This window comes from Oncorhynchus nerka, linkage group LG21 (genome assembly GCF_034236695.1).
Source record: "Oncorhynchus nerka isolate Pitt River linkage group LG21, Oner_Uvic_2.0, whole genome shotgun sequence".
NCBI lineage: Eukaryota > Metazoa > Chordata > Actinopteri > Salmoniformes > Salmonidae > Oncorhynchus > Oncorhynchus nerka.
The window spans coordinates 8,854,069-8,870,949 of NC_088416.1; the positions used below are offsets into that span (position 1 = coordinate 8,854,069).

Genomic DNA, 16,881 nt, shown 5'->3' on the forward strand with positions numbered 1-16,881 from the left:
TCCAAATCTTGCCTTGTGTTGCTGGCATACTGGTTGACGAATGGACAAGACATAACGGGCGGTAAAGGTTGTGGCGGCTCAGGTGAGACATTGAAATTGGGACATTATCATCCACTTTGAACTGTAAAGCGATCTGAAGAAGACAATGAAGAAGACGTCAGAAGAATCAGTGCCTGAAGGGGGTTGGTCAACTGTGCCCAACATTGATTTAGACTTGTCTAAAGTGGTTTATCTTGGGGAAAACTGATCTGTATTATACTCGTGATAGGAAAGTTAATAGTAGAATTATAGGATAATTATACTGTATGTTAATATAAATGTACGTTCTGCCAATGTTGATGTGTTTTAAATGTAGTTGTTTGTGATATTAAGTGATAGGACCAATTTAAATCACTGAGCAATGGCATTGTAAAATTGGGTTGGATAATTCATTGGGTTTAGATTATGATTTGGAAACTGAATGATTTTTAAAACTGATGGATTGATTGGTGAATGGGGAGAGTGAAACTGATCTATTTGACTTATTTCCATGACCAAATAATGTTTTTGATGATAGTGATAATATTCCGGAACTATAGCAGGCATGGTGTTAATGGCACATAGAGACTATATGAGTTGCCTTATAAGTAGTGGAGTCATGATGCTTGTCTTGGGTCATGTTCATTGGGCATGAACGGAATACATTTGACTTAAACCAGGAGTCGACCTGGATTTGTCCAACAAGATATGCTAATGTTAGTTTCTGGGGTGGAAATAGTTATTTCTGGGGTGGAAATAGTTATTTCCACCATGCTGATCCATTGGAGTGTGATGGATAACTAAAGCTGATTTTAATTGAAACTCCATTGTTGCATGAACTCCGTTATGTTAATATAAATGTACGTTCTGTGAATGTTGATGTGTGTTAAATTGAGGGGTTTTGACTTTGAGTGATAGGACCAATTTAAATCAACCTGAAAGGGGTTGTAATCTTGGCTATAAAATACCTTTTTACTTTTGCCTCGGGGCTCTCAACAAATAATCTGAGGGTGATTCGTCGACCAGCCATCATTAACGTAGAGCACTCAATCGATTCACTTTATATGTGTGTGTGTTGTATTGACCTGCTCCCGTATTAATAAGTGAATAAAGATTTAGTTTAAGAATAACTCTGACTTGTGTGATACGTTTGTCTCTCCTCATTTGATAGTAAAGAAATGAAACATCACAAACCACAAAGCCCGCTTACCTTCCCCGAGTGTGACTGCAGCCGGCCAGGCAACCACTATAACATCACGAGCCTGAAGCCAGCCATTAAGCTGCCCCAGCTCTGCCCTCCTCGGCAGTAGTTCCACTCTGTCATAGCGTGCCTGCTCTTTCCATTTAAGCCCCATGGTGTGTGGACTCTGCGAGGCACTCTGAAATTCTGAACAATGGCATCCAGAGGCTCTGGTTTCATACCTTTCTCCAAATCTGTGGCTAGGAGGGTGAGTGAAGGTGTTTGTGTGTCAGAAGTCAAGGCAGCTGTAGCGTTGGTGAAAGGTGGCTGGCTGATAAAAATCAGTAAAATGCTGGGAAATTGTTAATTTGAGCGTCAAGGTTCCGAAGGAGGGGGAGAGAGATACACGAGGGGGAGAAAGAAAGAGACACACACACACACACAGAGAGAGAGATGGCGGGAGAGAGGAGGGAAAGAAAATAATCGAGGCATTTTGTTTCTGCTAACTCACACACTTTAACCAGACAGAACGTTGCTTTGCGCTTGAGAGTTCTCCCTCATTTCCGAGCTAGGTTCAGAAGACACACACACACACACACACACACACACACACACACACACACACACACACACACACACACACACACACACACGACTGATGTTATTTCAGAGTCTGCAACAAAGTTGCCGCAGTTTTGCAAACCTTTAATATGCCAAGAAAAAAAAACACATCTCACAAATGGGTATTTTTAATACGATATTTTCTACCGCAGTCACAAACAAGTAATCATCAATTTTACAGTAAGCTGCTTTCCCAAAAAGTCTGCAAATGAGTTCCCTGTCATCACAAAAGACAGCTGTTGCAGAAACTAGAAATAGCATTGCAAGTGAGGCAATAACAGCTGATTTTTAATGTGTGCATTTATTGAAGTTAGATAACTCCTCCATTTTGTATTCTGACTCAGTGTGTAGGGGAGGAGTAAATACAGTGCATTTGGAATGTATTCAGAACCATTCACTTTTTCCACATTTTGTTACGTTTCAGCCTCATTCTAAAAATTGATCAAATATCCCCCCCCCCCCATTAATCTACACACAATACCCCATAATGACAAAGCTTTTTACGTTTTTGAAAATGTTATTTATAAAAAATGAAACAGAAATACCTTATTTACATAAGTATACAGACCCTTTGCTGTGAGCCTCGAAATTGAGCTCTGGTGCATCCTGTTTCCATTGATTGTTACATTCGTCGATGGAAGGATCGGACCAAGGTGCAGCGTGGTAGGCGTACATTTTAATTTATTAAATGAACACCGAAAAAACAACAAAAACGTAACGTCTAGTAGAGCTAAACAGCACAGTACCAAAAACAAGATCCCACACTCTACAGGTGGAAAAAGGCTGCCTAAGTATGATCCCCAATCAGAGACAACGATAGACAGCTGCCTCGGATTGGGAACCATACCCGGCCAACAAAGAAATAGAAAACATAGATTGCCCACCCTAGTCACACCCTGACCTAACCAAATAGAGAATTAAAAGGATCTCTAAGGTCAAGGTGTGACATTGATCACTTTTGAGATGTTTCTACAACTTGATTGGAGTCCACCTGTGGTGAATAGAATTGATTGGACATGATTTGGAAAGGGACACACCTGTCTATATAAGGTCCCCCAGTCGACAGTGCATGTCAGAGCAAAAACCAAGCTATGAGGTCGAAGGAATTGCCCATAGAGCTTCGAGACAGGATTGTGTCGAGGCACTGATCTGGGGAAGGGTACCAAAAAATATCTGCAGCATTGAAGGTCCCCAAGAAGACAGTTGCCTCCATCATTCTTAAATGGAAGAAGTTTGGAACCACCCAGACTCTTCCTAGAGCTGGCCGCCCGGCCAAACTGAGCAATCAGAGGAGAAGGGTGGTGACCAAGAACCCGATGGTGACTCTGACAAAGCTCCAGAGTTTCTCTGTGGAGATGGGAGAACCTTCCAGAAGGACAAGCATCTCTGCAGCTCTCCACCAATCAGGCCTATATGGTAGAGTGGCCAGACGGAAACCACTCCTCAGGAAAAGACACATGAAAGCCTGCTTGGAGTTTTCCAAAAGGCACCTAAAGGACTCTCAGACCATGAGAAACAAGATTCTTTGGACTGATGAAACCAATATTGAACTCTTTGGCCTGAATGCCAAGCATCGCATCTGGAGGAAACCTGCACCATCCCTACGGTGAAGCATGGTGGTGCTCCCATTTTGACAGGATCTTGTCATCATGCCAAGCTTGTAGCATCACACTCAAGAAGACTGTGGCTGTAATCACTGAGGTGCTTCAACAAAGTACTGAGTTTAAAGGGTCTGAATAACATTTGTTTTGCCAACATTTTAAAAAACTTTTTCATGGGGTATTGTGTGTAAATTGATGCAGAACATTTGTTTTTCATTCATTTCAAAATAAAGCTGTAACGTAACAAAATGTGGAAAAAGTCAAGGGGTCTGAATACTTTCCGAATGCACTGTATGTGACAGCAATGTTCACAGTGAGGCGTTGAATTAGAGAGGAGGTGAACCAGGGTCTGAGGATTCTCAACTCACTGTAGGGAACACGTTAATGAATGGAGGATGGAGAAAGCAGTCGGAAGAGTGAAACAGCTAAAGAAAATCAGAGAGACTGAGAGAAAGGGAGGGAGCGAGTGAGCAAAAGAAAGAGCGATGACACCAGATTAACGAAGACACATTGAGTGAACAAAATGGCTAGCTTTATTTACATTAAATCCCCAAATACTTAACAGTAAGACCATGGTCCTTAAAATGGTGAGAAAGGAAGTTGTTTACTGTAGAAAGAGACGGGGTAAACAGCCTATGGCTGATGTATGATTGTTCCTCCTGCCTTTTCTCTAAATGTGTCCTCTGCCTTGAAATATTAACATGGAGGGCCTCCCGGGTGGCGCAGTGGTTAAGGGCGCTGTACTGCAGCGCCAGCTGTGCCACCAGAGACTCTGGGTTCGCGCCCAGGCTCTGTTGTAACCGGGAGGTCCGTGGGGCGACGCACAATTGGCATAGCGTTTGCCGGGTTAGGGAGGGGTTGGCCTTGTCTCATTGCGCACCAGCAACTCCTGTGGCGGGCTGGGTGCAGTGCACGCGAGCCAAGGTTGCCAGGTGCACGGTGTTTCCTCCGACACGTTGGTGCGGCTGGCTTCCAGGTTGGATGGCGCTGTGTTAAGAAGCAGTGCGGCTTGGTTGGGTTGTGTATCGGAGGACGCATGTCTTTCAACCTTCGTCTCTCACGAGCCCGTACGGGAGTTGTAACGACAAGATAGTAGCTACTAACAATTGGATAGTAGCTACTAACAATTGGATACCATGTTTTCTAATACTGAGGTTTTCTTAGGAAGAAATGGAGATGTTTTATCCCAGACATGTTCTCAGAGATGGGAGATGAGGCTGGGCTAGGGATGGTAGGGGAAGGAATTAGGGATGGTAGTGAACATACGTTGCAGTGTGTGGGTCCGTCGCTGCACGCATTTAACCCATTTGTGACATTTGTGTTTGGGCACACGTGTTTTTGGAGTGTGTGACACATGCATGAGTGTGTACCTGGGACGTGGGTATGACGATGGGAGGACAACCTCGCTGGAGAGGAAAAACAAGACTGAGAAAGATAAACTAGAAAGAGAGTGGGGAGCATAATTCCAATCATGGCGTGTGTGTCTGTGCGTACATAGTGCAAGTGTATGCGTTGTGTGTGTGTGTGTGTGTGTGAAAGAGAGAGAGAGATTAATGGTCTGCGGGCTGCTCGGTTGCGTCCGGACCCCGCGCTGTGAAAGACGACACAGCTAAATGGATTACACTGAGACGGGCCCAGGGGAGGAGAGGGGAATGGCGGGATAGAGGAGAGGACATCGAGACAACAGAGGGGTGTGAGCAATGGAAGTGTACGTATCAGATTAACAGGGCTTCATCCAGCCCCCGGGTCAGCTACCGCCACCACCCCCTCAGACACACACAGCCCAGAGCCTAGACCCCATAGGCAGAGGCAGAGCTAAAAGGCATCAATGATCGTAAACATATACAGTACTTCACAGCCATCTTGGTCATCGTTAGAGGAATGGGGTTGTGGGAATTGTCAACGTCTGGTCAGACTAATGTGACAAAACGAGGATCAGAACATCAGAACACCAGCATTATCTAACCCTCAATGCACCTGATGCCATCACTCCCCATTGCAGAATGTGAGTCTGGTGACCTGTATCTTTCTCCATGGAGATGGTAGACCACCGGGTGGTGGTGATAGAGGTGCATATAATTGGGCTTACCCCCAAACCACACTGACCAAGAGAGAAAGAGAGAGAGTGAGGGAGAGAGAGAGAGAGGTTTAACAGGGCATGAAATGCCTTAGACTGAGTGACAGCGGATTTGTCTATCTCCCTCCCCCACTGAATCTCTCAGAATTTTCCTTTCTCTCTTTCTCGCTCCACTCTCCCAGCTTCTCTAGCGTCCTCCCTTACGGCTCACTAGGCTTTCTCTCTTTCTCGCTCCACTCTCCCAGCTTCTCTAGCGTCCTCCCTTACGGCTCACTAGGCTTTCTCTCTCTCTCGCTCCACTCTCCCAGCTTCTCTAGCGTCCTCCCTTACGGCTCACCAGGCTTTCTCTCTCTCTCGCTCCACTCTCCCAGCTTCTCTAGCGTCCTCCCTTACGGCTCACTAGGCTTTTCTCTCTCTTTCTCGCTCCACTCTCCCAGCTTCTCTTAGCGTCCTCCCTTACGGCTCACTAGGCTTTTCTCTCTCTTTCTCGCTCCACTCTCCCAGCTTCTCTAGCGTCCTCCCTTACGGCTCACTAGGCTTTTCTCTCTCTTTCTCGCTCCACTCTCCCAGCTTCTCTAGCGTCCTCCCTTACGGCTCACTAGGCTTTTTCTCTCTTTCTCGCTCCACTCTCCCAGCTTCTCTAGCGTCCTCCCTTACGGCTCACTAGGCTTTTCTCTCTCTTTCTCGCTCCACTCTCCCAGCTTCTCTAGCGTCCTCCCTTACGGCTCACTAGGCTTTTCTCTCTCTTTCTCGCTCCACTCTCCCAGCTTCTCTAGCGTCCTCCCTTACGGCTCACTAGGCTTTTCTCTCTCTTTTACCTGACTGCCTTCCTTCATTGGACAGTCTCTGTCTAACAACTCTCTCCGGAGCCACTGAGCTAATGCCTTTGTTACAGTAAGCCTTCAGCCAATACTGTCAACCCAGATAAGTGCAAGCTCACATCGGTCTTGAATGTCAGGAGTTGATTGTATAAGTGATGTAAGTTCACAAGGTTTTACCAGGGAAATCAAACGTCTCCCAAATGATCTGAGGGAATATCTAAGGAGAATATCGAGCATCTGCAACGCGTCTTAAACTACTGCTGATTTATACAGGAGATTTAAAGTAGAAATAGAGAGGGTAGACAGGCAACATGAAGAACAGGGGCAGAATAATGTTCTACTTAATATAGGACTGGAAAGTGAACGAACAGACCCAGTGGATGAGAAGAGGGAGGTCCTTCCTCCAATCTGATTGTGAATAAAGGAGGTAGAAAATGAGAGCCTCACCCTCTTCTGTACTTCCTCTCTTTTCATGACCAACAGCTTCCCAAAGGGACCTACAGTTGAAGTCAGAAGTTTACATACACTTAGGTTGGAGTCATTAAAACTCGTTTTTCAACCACTCCACAAATTTGTTGTTAACAAACTATAGTTTTGGCAAGTCGGTTAGGACGTCTACTTTGTACATGACACAAGTCGTTTTTCCAACAATTGTTTACAGACAGATTATTTAACTTATAATTCACTGTATCACAATTCCAGTGGGTTGACTGTGCATTTAAACAGCTCGGAATATTCCAGAAAATTATGTCATGGCGTTAGAAGCTTCCGATAGGCTAATTGACATCATTTGAGTCAATTGGAGGTGTACCTGTGGATTTATTTCAAGGCCTACCTTCAAACTCAGTGGCTCTTTGCTTGACATCATGGGGGGGGAAAAACAGCGAAGGCCTCAGAAAAAGAATTGTAGACCTCCACAAGTCTGGTTCATCCATGGGAGCAATTTCCAAACACATGAAGGTACCACGTTCATCTGTACAAACAATAGTATGCAAGTATAAACACCATGGGACCACAGAGCCGTCATACCGCTCTGTCTCCTAGAGATGAACGTACTTTGGTGCGAAAAGTGCAAATCAATCACAGAACAACAGGAAAGGACCCTGTGAAGATGCTGGAGGAAACAGGTACAAAAGTATTACTTCAAAAGTTGTGGCAAAATGGCTTAAGGACAACAAAGTCAAGGTATTGGAGTGGCCATCACAAAGCCCTGACCTCAACCCCATAGAACATTTGTGGGCAGAGCTGAGAATGTGTGTGCGAGCAAGGAGGCCTACAAACCTGACTCAGTTACACCAGCTCTGTCAGGAGGAATGGGCCAAAATTCACCCAACGTATTGTGGTAAGCTTGTGGAAGGCTACCCGAAACGTTTGACCCAAGTGAAACAATTGAAAGGCAATGCTACCAAATACTAATTGAGTGTATGTAAACTTCCGACCCACTGGGAATGAGATGAAATAAATAAAATCTGAAATAAATCATTCTCTCTACTATTATTCCGACATTTCATATTCTTAAAATAAAGTGATGATCCTAACTGACCTAAAACAGGGAATTTTTACCAGGATTAAATGTCAGGATTTGTGAAAAACTGAGTTTCAATGTATTTGGCTAAGGTGTATGTAAACTTCCGACTTCAACTGTATAACGCCTCCTTTTCACAGATTGAACCACATGCAGTATGAGTTACAAAACACTGAGTTAGAAAACAAAAAATATATATCCATCAACAACCATGTAATATGTATACAGTATTTATGTGGGCTACCATGGAGACACAACTATGTCTCAACTGTCTAATATGAGATTTTGTTTAGAGAGGGGTTATGATGCAGTGTTGCCTGGCTCGCAGTCGGCGTTCCAATTCATCCCAAAGGTGTTAGATGGGGTTGAGGTCAAGGCTCTGTGCAGGCCAGTCATTGTCTTCCACACCAATCTCAGCAAACTATTTCTGTATGGACCTCGCTTTGTGCACAGGGTCATTGTCGTGCTGAAACAGGAAGGGCCTTCCCCGAACAGTTGCCTCAAAGTTGGAAGTACAGAGTTGTCTAGAATGTCATTGTATGCTGTAGCGTTAAGATTTCCCCGGGTCTAGTCCGAACCATGAAAAACAGCCCCAGATCATTATTCCTCCTCCACCAAAATGTACAATTGGCACAACCATTGGGGCAGGTAGCGTTCTCCTGGCATCCGCCAAACCCAGATTAGTCTGTCGGACTGCCAGATGGTGAAGCGTGATTCATCACTCCAGAGAACGCATTTCCACTGCTCCAGAGTCCAATGGCTGGAGCTTCACACCACTCCACCAGACGCTTGGCATTGCAAATGGTGATTTTACGCTTGTGTGCGGCTGATCGGCCATGGAAACCATTTCATGAAGCTCCAGATGAACAGTTGTTGTGCTGACATTGCTTCCAGAGGCAGTTTGGAACTCGGTAGTGAGTGTTGCAACCGAAGACAGACAATTGTTCAGCACTCGACGGTCAGCACTCGACGGTCAGCACTCGGCGGTCCCGTTCTGTGAGCTTGTGTGGCCTACCACTTCACGGCTGAGTGGTTGTTGCTCTGAGACGTTTCCACTTCACAATAACAGCACTTATAGTTGACCAGGCCAGCTCTAGCAGGGCAGAAATGTACCGAACTGACTTGTTGGAAAGGTGGCATCATATGACGGTGCTTCGTCGAAAGTCACTGAGCTCTTCAGTAAGGCCGTTCTACTGCCAATGTTTGTCTATGGAGATTGCATGGCTGCGTGCTCGATTTTAAACACCTGTCAGCAACAGGTATGTCTGAAATCCACACATTTGAAGCGGATTGTATATATGTAAATAAGGTGTATAAGATGGATAGCAGTCCTCTCCAGTAGTGCTGGTAATAAAATAAGAGGTTAACAGGCTAACAGGGAAACGCTTACTTACTTCCCAACGATGCAGAGAGAAGAATATAAAAAGAATAACATGAGGAATAAATACACAATGAGTGATGATAAGTGATGATAACTTGGCTATACACACGGGGTAACAGTACGGAGTCGATGTGCAGGGGTACGAGGTAATTGAGGTAGATGTGTACATATAGGTAGAGGTACATTGACTGAGCAACAGGGCAGATAATAAGCAGTAGCAGCAGTGTATGTGATGGGTCAAAAGAGTTGGTGCAAAAAAGGGGTCAAATGCAGATAGACTGGGTAGCTATTTAGCAGTCTAGTGGTTCCAAACTTGACGTGCGGTAGCAGAGAGGACAGTCTATGACTTGGGCGGCTGGAGTCTTTGACAATTGTTGTTGTAATACACCTGGGCTGTGGTCTATCTAATTGTCTGTAAATTAGCCATGATGCAATTTTGTTATAGGCCCATAGAGGAGAATGCAGACTCAGCAGAACACACAGGCATGGGCTGTATTCAATGTGTGTGTGTGTGTGTGTGTGTGTGTGTGTGTGTGTGTGTGTACGTGTACAGTAGCTACCACAACCAGACTAATGGATATTAGTAGAAGACTGGACCCTGCTGTGATTCCACATTCATAGCTGTAACAATACAATGGATTATGTGAGGGAGATAGGATTATGTGAGGGAGATAGGATTATGTGAGGGAGATAGGATTATGTGAGGTTTCTTTGTTCACAGTAAACACAATCAAAACCCACACACACCCACTGTTGCTGAATCAATGCTAGAGTATCTCTCCCTCTCCTCCCTATAGGCTCTCCCTTCCACTCATTCATCTATCAATCCTAATAGAATCCATCCGTCGACCTCATTGGCAGACAGGAGCCGTGGGGATCTGGCGAACCTTCAAGCTTTCTTTATGTGGGCTGTTATCCTATACAGTGTACATTGTTGAACTGAGCTGATTTCAAAACCAGATGATGTGCTCAATGTAATAGAATCAAATCTGTTAAATCTGTGTCTGAAAGGCGAATTATTTAGCAAGTACTCCGTCTGCCTCGTTGTTTTCCCTGCCACGTTTGATTACTGACAAAAGCGCTGACTGCAATTTGTCAGCAGAAAAACAGAGAGATACGAGCGAAACCAACATTTCAGACGAGCTTCTACGATAACTGGGCTTTGGTTTTCTTCTGAGATGAAAGAAAAAGAAATAGAAAAAGCTGTTGGAAACAATGCCTTGGGATGTTTGTGACTTGTCGGCGAAACAAAACATTTTTCATGACGTCGTGTCGCACTTGGCTGCCAACAAAAATCTATACTTACTCTTCAAACAGAAAGTCTGCCATCTTTAAGTGGCACGCTTGTCTGTGTCCCCACTTAGGCAGAGCGAGAGCCACAGAAAACGTGTCAAGGGGGAAACAACACCTTTAAACGAACCCATGTTAATAACTGACGACCCTTCGCGCTCTCTTGTGCCGACATCGTGAGAGCGTCGTCTTCTTCTTCTTCGTAATATCAACCTCTTGTATGTCCCAATTCTTTTGTCCAGTGATGTGTTAACCAAAAAAATGATCGATAGAACAATTTCTGTTTATCAAAACCAAATCTAAAGACAGATAGAGGGGGAATAACAAAAAGAATTGCGCTTCCTCCGCTGACAGCTAAATTGCTTGTAATATCACATCTGTCGATTCCAAAAGGCCAATGTTCTTTGTCCTGTTGAAGGCAGGGGGTCATGGGAAATAGGGGGTAGCAGCAGAGTTTCAAGTCAACAACGGTGACCGGGGTTACAGCAAACAACCTTGTCCGATAGCGAGAGAGGTGGAGAGTGTCACGAAAGATAAGAGACGGAGAGAAAGACAGAGAGAGAAAGAGAGACAGAGGTGTAAAACAGACAGAGAGAAGACAATATATGAAAGAGAGAGCAAAAGAGACAGACGGAGAAGAGGAGGATATACAAGGAGGTAGAGAGAGAAACAAAGGGAAGGTTTGGAAAGGAGAAGTAGAGAAAGAGACAAGACAGAGAGTGGGATAGAGTGGGACACTTCCCGTAGTCAGAAGTAGAGAAAGAGACAGAGAGTGGGATTGAGTGGGACACTTCCCGTAGTCAGAAGCTCACAAAACAGTGGAATTGGCTCAGCCAACAAACCGTGACTCAGCTCCAAACATCTCCTTATATCAAAGAAGCTGAAAAAAATAATGACTCCAAGACAACTCAATTCATAATCCCCAACACAGGTTTGGCGGCCAACCACACTACCCAATCCATCTCCATATAACTAACCCTGGCTGGCGGCGTTTGACTATCTCTTGTGATTTACAGTCTTTAGCCCTGCTTTTAGTAGGCAAACACTGGACACCGGCCCCCGGAGTGTCTTAACCAATGAGACAGATTTATGTCTGGTCCACCCGGAGACCGCACGGTGACGGCGACTACTGTATCCGTCAGCACAAAAAGGAGCTATATGAAGAGGTGCTGACTGGACGAGGGGAGCGGAAAGAGACACAACATTGCGCCATTGACCGGAGACGAGGTCGATGACGATCGATGGGGTCACTAAATAACTCAATAAGAAGACTGCGGGGCTGTGTCCCAATCCAACCTGACTCCAAAAGGCAACTAACTTAGTAGGCAGCACTTTCCCAGTAGGTTCTGTAACTGCCAATCTGGACGGGAATTGGAAGGCAGCATCATGTGACGGCGCATTTGCATTCCACCGAGCGCGAGACGTTTGCTAGCAATCCAGTGAACAACCATCCCAAAATGGAAATATCTGACACCAATAACGAGTAAACAAGTAACAGTACCTGTCCACGAGTTAAGTTGACACGACCAGAATAACTATCCTGCGGTATAGGGTTCTCCTCTCGCGTATTGCTCGGTCTGTAGCTCCATCTCCGTGGACAGGAAGCAAGCTTGCGTGATACAGGATACGATTTTTGGAGACAGCTAAGTAAGATATTTTACTGACTGCTTAAGTGTGATAAAATAGCAAGAACAGTGGTGTTTTATTGTGAAACTAATATTGCATTACAGCTGCTAAAGTTTTTTCTATGAGTAGGCTTACGTTGTGATTAATTCATACAACTATCGCGCCTGTGCATTTTATTTCAAAGACACTGATGTTCAGGATAACACCGTTTTATATGAGTTGATAACTATTATTGAAAGGTGATGTGATGCAATCCAACTACATAAGAGTGCCTTGGCTACTTCATCCTAATGTAAGCTAAATGCCTTGGCTACTTCATCCTAATGTAAGCTAAATGCCTTGGCTACTTCATCCTAATGTAAGCTAAATGCATTGGCTACTTCATCCTAATGTAAGCTAAATGCATTGGCTACTTCATCCTAATGTAAGCTAAATGCCTTGGCTACTTCATCCTAATGTAAGCTAAATGCATTGGCTACTTCATCCTAATGTAAGCTAAATGCATTGGCTACAAATACTGCCGTGATAAAAGATAACATGTCCAATGTAATTATATAAAAATGCATAACAAACAGGAATATATATTCAATGAAATGAATACAGCATGTTAATATTGTTGTCACTCCCTGACCTGAGATATCTCTGTTTTCTTTAGATTTTGGATACGCTAGTTTTTGTATTGTCTAGGGGTTTTGTATGTCTAGGGTTTTGTAGGTCTAGGTATTTGTATGTTTATGGTGGCCTGATATTGTTCCCATTCAGAGGCAGCTATTTATCATTGTCTCTGATTGAGGATCATATTTAGGTAGCCATTTCCCCTTTGGTGTTTGTGGGTTCTTCTCTATGTGTAGTTGCCTGTCGGCACTCATTTGTATAAGCGTCACGTTTTGTTATTTTGGGTAGTTTGTTCAGTGTTCGTTCTTATAATAATAAAGAATGTACGCATATCACGCTGCGCCTAGGTCTTCTTCGTAAAACGGACGTGACAATTGTTGATGTCTTTCTCTCTCCTTGCATGGGATTAGAACAGATGAATAAACGTTTAACATTTGTATTGTTTTTTTTCTGTGTCTGTGCATTAGTCCTTAAAGCACAGTCCATTCTACAAAATAGGTCATTCCCAAGTGAGGGAGATTAATCTCAAGGAGATTAACCTCCAACATTCATAAACTTGTTCTTAACATGAGGGCAAATTGAGTCATTTTATACACAGGACAGGACTTTGCACGTTTTTGTTCCAGCCCTTTACCAATACTTAATTTAAACTTAACCGTGGTCTAAATTGAAGATTTCCCCACAGTGCAAATCCCATAGGTTACAATGTCCTGAGAAATCGGCATGATAAACAATAACGTGGGTGAATCTATTTCTATCTAACATTGTGATGTTGCACACTCCTGAATAAAATCCTGGGATATGGTGATTATCATGGTGGCTGGGAGGTTCCCAACCATATCTTGACATCTGCAGGGTGTCAGGGTGAGAGCTGGAACAAGCAGAGGCAAAGGGGGGGGCAAAATGAACCTCACTGCTCAAATGTCAGTGCTGGTTCAAGTCACTAAAGCCACAACTACCTTTATTAATTTGTAGTCATTTTGTTAACAGTTTTGCATATACTGTTTTATCTTGATCAGTTGTTTACAGTAAGAGTAGAATAACTTAGCCTCTCATTTTACCTAGTAACAACAAACTAGGTTGTGCAACGCAATAGGGGAAGGGAAAGTAACAAGAGAATGTTAGCTAATGTTGACATTACGTAAACAGACACGACATGCAGCTAGCTAGCAAGCAGGCTTGCTAAACAGACTCATCAACAGAATGCACAAATAACTTGGCTGGCTAGCAGGCATAGAATGAACAGAACACAGCTGGTTGCATTTCCTACATTTTTCATCAGATGTTGTAAAAGAACGTAACATGTCTGACCTCCAAACGGGTCAGGCGGGACTGTTTTCTGCTGCCAAGCCAATGCAATGGAGTAATATGCAATTAGGTGCCCACTTTAGTCCCCGAAAACACATTTGCTACAGTACATGTTTTTAGCTGGCTATCAGGTTCACCAATTCATTCATTTAAAAACTGTCTGGGGCTTCACAATTTACACATTGTTGAATCTACGATTAGAGCTAGTTAGTTTAGTTGTGCATCTCCAAACAGCCGATAAGCAGGACGAGAACGCCAATTAACGTTAGCTAGCTATCACGTATGATGTGTTAGCTAGCTAGCTAGCTTGGCAACGGGCTGATGAACAACAGTTACTCAACATTTGAATTGAAAATTCATATGAAAGTAATTTGTTGAACATAATATTGTGAATAAATAAACATTATATTTACATTTCGCCAAGTTATTTCTTATTCTTCTGGAACATCTTCTCCCAAGCCGGACTTGTGTCCATCATTAATTTAATTTAATTTTAGGTATGCCGAAAGGGGTTATGGGATAACCTCCCCAGCGATGGACACATGGGATGCTGCCTTTAAAAATCGCCCAATGAAAGCACCTTAGAAAGCAGCATTTGAAGGTACCTTGGGATTGGGACATACCAATTTTGACATCCTGCCTAGAAAGCTGCCACAAAAGGCAGCATCCTTGTTGATTGGGACACAGCCCAGGTCTGAGGCTCTGATGGGCTGATGTATTGGGTTAACTGGGATGGTAGAGCAGGTACAGTTGAAGTCGGAAGTTTACATACATCTTAGCCAAATACATTTAAACTCAGTTTTTCACAATTCCTGACATTTAATCCTAGTAAAAACTCCCTGTTTTAGGTCAGTTAGGATCACCACTCTACTTTAAGAATATGAAATGTCGGAATAATAGTAGAGAGAATGATTTATTTCAGCTTTTATTTCTGTCATCACATTCCCAGTAGGTCAGAAGTTCACATACACTCAAATAGTACTTGGTAGCATTGCCTTTAATAAATTGTTTAACATGGGTCAAACGTTTCAGGTAGCCTTCCACAAGCTTCCCACAATAAGTAGGGTGAATTTTGGCCCATTCCTCCTGACAGAGCTGGTGTAACTGAGTCAGGTTTGTAGGCCTCCTTGCTTGCACATGCTTTTTTAGTTATGCCCACAAATGTTCTATATGATTGAGGTCAGGTCTTTGTGATGGCCACTCCAATACCTTGACTTTGTTGTCCTTAAGCCATTTTGCCACAACTTTGGAAGCATGCTTGGGGTCAATGTACATTTGGAAGACTCATTTTCGACAAAGCTTTAACTGATGTCTTGAGATGTTGTTTCAATATATCCACAGAATTTTCCTGCCTCATGATGCCATCTATTTTGGGAAGTGCACCAGTCCCTCCTGCAGAAAAGCACCCCCACAACATGATGCTGCCACCCCCGTGCTTCATGGTTGGGATGGTGATCTTCGGCCTGCAAGCCTCCCCCTTTTACCTCCAAACATAACGATGGCCAAACAGTTCTATTTTTGTTTCATCAGACCAGAGGACATTTCTCTAAATAGTACGATCTTTGTCCCCATGTGCAGTTGCAAACCGTAGTCTGGCTTTTTTATGGCAGTTTTGGAGCAGTGGCTTTTTCCTTGCTGAGCGGCCTTTCAGGTTATGTCGATATTGGACTCGTTTTACTGTGGACATAGATACTTTTGTACCTGTTTCCTCCAGCATCTTCACAAGGTCCTGTGCTGTTGTTCTGGGATTGATTTGCACTTTTCGCACCAAAGTACGTTCATCTCAAGTAGACCGAACGCGTCTCCTTCCTGAGCGGTATGACGGCTCCGTGGTGCCATGGAGTTAATACTTGCGTACTACTGTTTGTACAGATGAACGTGGTGCCTTCAGGCGTTTGGAAATTGCTTCCAAGGATGAACCAGAGGTCCACAATAATGGAGGTATAAAAATAATTTTCCCATGATGTCAAGCAAAGAGGCACTGAGTTTGAAGATATGACCTGAAATACATCCACTCCAATTGACTCAAATGATGTCAATTAGCCTATCAGAAGCTTCTAAAGCCTTGACGTAATTTCTCGAATTTTCCAAGCTGTTTAAAGGCACAGTCAACTTAGTGTATGTAAACTTCAGACCCACTGGAATTGCGATACAGTGAATTATACATGAAATAATCTGTCTTTAAACAATTGTTGGAAAAATTACTTGTCATGCACAAAGTAGATGTCCTAACCGACTTGCCAAAACTATAGTTTGTTAAACAATAAATTTGTGGAGTGGTTGAAAAACGAGTTTTAATGACTCCAACCTAAATGTATGTAAACTTCCGACTTCAACTGTATATTGATGTGGTTAAAAATATATGAACTGTTTAAGGGGAATAGTGGCCCAGGGCTAATATCACTTGCTCTCTACCTGACAATTGGTCCTTTATCTAAAATACATTGCCTTTAGAAAGTCTACAACTCTTTGAACTGTTTTCACATTTTACTGCGTTAAAATGTCATCTAAAAAGTGATTCAATCATCATTTTTAACCTACACATCTACACGACCTACTCCACATTTTCAAAGTGAAAGAAAGTTACAGAAAACTTTTCTGACCGGGACTGGGGAGTTGGTTAGGATCAAGAGAAATATGAAAGGAGCAAAGCCCAGGTAAAGAAGTTTGAGGAAATCTCACCTCAGTCTTCTGATAACCTAACCCTGGGATAGGGTTGTATTTTTCTGTGAGACAAGAGCCTGTTGAGTGTTCCTGAGTGGTCTAGTCTCAGTCCTGTCTTAAATATCCTGACTTTAAATATCACTGTCCATCAATG

General features: G+C 43.4%; 1 pseudogene; it reads right to left on the reverse strand.

Annotated features, from left to right (window-relative positions):
• Positions 1 to 16,881, reverse strand: part of LOC115103797 (alpha-1,6-mannosylglycoprotein 6-beta-N-acetylglucosaminyltransferase B-like) — a 102,110-nt pseudogene that overhangs the window by 62,304 nt on the left and 22,925 nt on the right.